Source organism: Delphinus delphis, chromosome 4, assembly GCF_949987515.2.
Source record: "Delphinus delphis chromosome 4, mDelDel1.2, whole genome shotgun sequence".
Classification (NCBI taxonomy): Eukaryota; Metazoa; Chordata; class Mammalia; order Artiodactyla; family Delphinidae; genus Delphinus; species Delphinus delphis.
Genome location: NC_082686.1, coordinates 4,217,320 through 4,222,306, shown reverse-complemented (window position 1 = coordinate 4,222,306; position 4,987 = coordinate 4,217,320).

Here is a 4,987-nt window from a genome sequence, read left to right as displayed (position 1 = left end):
TCCAACATATGGCCTTTTGAGGCCAGAGGGCTGGAAAACTCCACCCTCCCATCATGTTATGCGCCTCCGTTGTGAATATGCAGAAACCAGTGATAAATGGAATATTTGCTGCCGTGTCAGTAAACAAAGGGTGTCACAGTCGTCAGCAATGGCAGCCACAGCCTATGGTGAGCTGGTGAGCCCTGAGGGACCTGAGGATATAAAACACAGGATACTGGCCCCAAATAGCTGAGGTGCACATCAAAGGAATGATTTCAGTGAGCCCAGACTCTCGCATCTTCCCATACATAGAAAAGCACTAAATTCCTTAACTTGAGGTATCTAGTTTTCTTTTATTAACAGTAATCATTTGTTCCTACTACCTGTCCTTTGTTGCAAAACTCCCATATATCCTAGCTGCCCCCTCACCTCCTTGGAGCAGTTCTCTCAGGGTTACTTGAAATGCTGCCTCCCAGGCGTGAAGTTCTAAAACTTCCCGCCAAATAAAACATAACGCTCAACTTATAGGTTCTGAATAATTTCATAGCCGACCCATGTAACCCAGATGCGCCTGCGCAAGACACTGATTACCTCCTTTTCCCCCACTTCCAGTCACCTTTCCCCAACTCTAAATATCTGAACCTCCACGCCTTCCGGGAGGCAGGTCTGAGACTTGTTCTCCCTTCCCCACGCTTGACCGTCTTGTGAATAAGCTCTTTCTCTGCTGCAAACAGACCTGGTTTGGTTAAAAAAAAATACCCGGTCATTTGGGGCTAATTGTTACAAGAGTTATTGTTTGGCTTCCTGGACTGTTGGTAGGTAGCTTTCTGACTTCCTACACATTGGCCTAAGGCAGGCTGTCTTCCTTGGTTGGCTGCTGTTAACAGTGGACTGGTTTCCTGGGCGGTTTGCTTCAGCCTGTTCTGTTTTCAGCCTTCTGTTTTCATAGATGGTCTGACCATTGACTGTGTGTATATTAAGTCTCTCACAGCATACCTTACCTGTGGGACCTTCCTTTCTCCTCTGCCTCTGGGCACTGCAGACCTGCTCCTACAGGGGAAATCTGCTTTGATCAAAGTCTGGGGATCTGCCTGTGCTTGAACACGATCCCTCCTGAAGTCAAATCCAGCTTCTCTACCCCAACACTGAATTAATTTTTGAAGACAGAGTTTTGGGTGAAGTAGAAAAGAACAGGTTTATTGCTTTGCCAGGCAAAAGGGGCCACAGCGCGCTAATGCCCTCAAAACTGTGTATCCCAACCTGGAGGGGGTAGTGAGAAGTTTTATAGTAATGGTTCAAAGTGGGCGTGATCAGCTGGTGGACTTTCTTCTGATTGGTTGGTGGTAAGTGGGAGTCAGCATCACCAACCTTCTGGTTCCAACAGGTCTGGGGGCTACATGCTTATGGGCAGCACACAGTTAACTTCTTCCCACCTGGTGGGGGTCTCAGTACCTGCAAAACAGCTCGAAGATATTGCTGTGTGCATCCCTTGGTGGGAACCAGGACCCTGCCCCAAGGCTGCACTGTTGTTTCTCTTGACTGTTCCTTCCTTGTCTCACATCCCCTCCCTTCCCTGATTAGCATCAGTTTGAAGCTGCCCAGTTGGAACTCAGGGAAGGTCATGGAGGCTGAATGAAACCTATTTTCTGTAATCAAGAGATGGGGGACACAGAAAGGCTTTTGTGCCCAGGAGCCCCACAGCGACCTGCTCCATTATCACTCCCTCCCCTCCCTTCCCCTGAGATTCCACACTGGGGTGGAGGTGGGCTGGGGGAGGGATATTCTCTCCAATCAATGGTGCAGTGATAATGCAACAGAGAAGAACAAAATCTGACTCCAGGTTGGATCTGTTTCTTTCACTTTGCCCTTTGCTTTCCACTGCTTTTGTTCTGTCGAAAGCTATAGGCATACATAAGGGCCTGCCTCGGGGAACCCTGCCCCTCTGCCGGAATGTTAAACCAAAGTGCCTTTGTTCAGCTCACAGGGAGATGCCCTGACCTGTCCACCTGTGGATGGCTGCAGAAAAGAAGAAATGAACACATCCCCTCCCCGAGGCTGGCCAAACCAGGAGATGTTTTGCAAGACTTATGGCCTTTTTACTTTATTTCCTCACCTCCTCCCCCTCTCTGTTCTATAAAAGAAACTGGCATCCAGACTCCGGGAAGATGGTTTTCTGGGGACCCTAATCCACCGTCTTCTGGGTCTGACGTCTTTCCGAATAAAGTTCCTGTTCCTTGCCTCAGCATCTTGTCTCCCAATTTATTGGCCTGTCGTGCGCAGCGAGCAGAGCGAGCTTGGACTTGGTAACACTTCCTGACTACACATGCACAGAAAGGCTCCTCGGGGGTCAAAAAGGGAGGGAGATGGCATCCCAAAGCTGTGATGTCACCCTAGCCATAGGCCTCTTTGCTAGAATCCATCTTGGCTAAGAGATGCACGCGCACACAGGGAGGACGCTGAGATACACCAAATACGGTCTCAGAGCCAGGCAAAGCAAGATGATTGGCCAGAGGAAACCCGGAAGAAATGCCCCATGTAAGGGATTCAAACTGGCACTAGGGCACAACTCTCTCTCTGAGCCTGCAAGTGCGTGCCTATTCACACGTACCCTTTTTCCTCCTAATAAACACTTTCTTGTTTCACTACTTTCCACCTCTTTGTGGAAATTTATTTCTACAAAGCCAACGGTCCAGGGGCCTTATCACTGGCCACTGGCCCTTGTGGTGGTCTAGTGGCTAGGATTCAGGGGCCTCACTGTCACGGCCTGACTTCAGTCTCTGGCCAGGGAACCAAAATCCTGCTTCAAGCCGTGGCAGGCTGAGGCCACCTGAGATCAAGTCCATCTCTCTGAGCTCCATTTACTATTTGATGTATTTTTGCAATATTAGAGATCATATGTGTAGAGAAATTAGCCCAGTACCTGACATGGTCACTCCAGATGCCCCATAAGCAAGAGATGACAGCTTTGACACAGAGACACTGTGTTGGGCTCCCTCCACTTTCTATTCCATGAAACACGGAGCTTAGCTGCACGCAGAGGAGGAATGAGCAGCCTGGGTTGGAATTTGAAGAACTGGTGGAAAGAACGGCCTGGGCTTCTTCCTGTTACCCCCTGGGAGAGGTCCTGGGAAGGCAGGGAACACGTGCTGTTGTCTCCTTCATCGTTAAAGCAAACTTTCACCAAGTGTTGATCACCAGACGAATGCCAGACAGACAGCTGACCCTTATCCAGGAAAAAATGATTTTGGAATGGCCCCATGTACACTAAGCCTGGTCCCAGGGCCACCAGTGGCCCTGGTCCCGGGGCCACTCAGCTCCAGCAGAGTGACGGACCCTGTGTTCCTAACAAGCTCCAAGGTGAAGCCAACACTGCTCGTCCTGGAACCAGCCTTTGAGAAGCCAGGTCTATGTCACCAGCACAGAAGAGAAAACAAAACGTGGCAGTGACGCCAGACGCTGGCGCTTCTGGCGGGACTGATGGGGCGCTCGGCCGCGGAGCGCTGCTCTGCGCTTCGGCCTGGTAGCATCAGACACGGGAGCATTACCGCGGTGGTTCCGGGTTACCCCGCAGCCCCGCGTGCCGCCGGGCTCCGGAAGACCTGCGTCCGGACCTGATGCAACGTCCAGGCAGCAGCGCAGCTCACCCTACCGCGTGCGGCCGCGACAACTTGGCCGGCCTGGGGGTGGAGCCCTCACACCGCCCCTCCCCCTAGGCACCACCCCTTGCTCCGGACTCCGCCCCCTCCACCTCACGCAGCGTCCTCCACTCCAACGCGCTCCACCCCCACCCGGTACCGCCCCCTCCTCCTCCGAGCTCCGCCCCCGCCTCTCCTGCCCCTGGATTCTTGGGGGGCGGCAGCTGGACTTCACTTTATCTGAGCAAAGAAACCGAAACCGAGCTTGAATTGACTGGGAAACGCCAGATCAGAAAGAAACTGAGCGGCTTAGGGTAACTCTCCGAGGTCACGTGAGGACCACGTCTGCAAGACCAGAGCCAGTCCTCCGACTCATCATTCATTCATTCATTCTAGAAACATTTATTGAAATACTATGTACCAGGAACTGTGCTGGACCCCAAGTACAACAGCAAACATCACGAACTTGTCCGCGCCCTTGACGGCCTGGTGGCAGACAGGGCGTTCAAAATGGCCAAGACAGCGTGACAAGGCCATGGTCCTGGGGAATAGGGGAGTTGGGGCGTGGGACTCCCAGAAAGCAAGTCCACTAGGCCTGGAGAAGGACGGAGGCAGGCTGCTTTCTGGGAAGAAGCCCAGCGCGCAGGCGGAGGACAAGCGCCCTGAAATGGAAGCTCTTGCATACTGAGGCGGCGCTACATTCAGGCAATGGGGCACGCCAAGCTGAGCTCGCTGGAATACCTCCACCCCTCCCATCCCTGCACAGGGTGCCGCTCGCTTCCCACAGGTGTCTGAGTAAAGGCACCGGTTTGCAGGTGGGGAGCGATGCCTGGAAGCTTGTCGGGCCTGGTTTCCCATAAGCACCAGCTCACCTGTCTTCTGCAAGGCCAGGCCATGCAAGTGATGAGAGGGCAGGACCAGGACCAGAGACCTGCAGAGCCCTGGGCACCCGTGACTGCACAGGCAGCAGGAGTTCTGGGATCAGTGTGATTGTTTGGCCCCTGATACGCTCTCCTGTGGATGCTGTGTTTTTGCCAGACACGTTTTAATGGAGTTAAGAGACGTTAGTAAGAGGGTAGGGCCAGGCGCACGCTATGGTGGGATCCCCAGGGGCTGAGATGGCTGTGCTCAGTCCAATGAAACTCAGCCTATGATTACTAAGCAACTACTGTTGCTGGGTGGTAGGCACTGGAGGGATCGAAGCTTGATGAGAACTTTGTCCAGGTGACAGCCCCATTGAGGAGGTGGCTACATGCTCCACTATTTAGAACATCCATCTGGGGTGCGAAACATCTTTGCCTGAGCTAAGCCAGGGTAAGCGGAGGCTGGAAGAGGTGTGACCCAGGCTTAGAAGGAGCTCCCTAGGGCAGCTG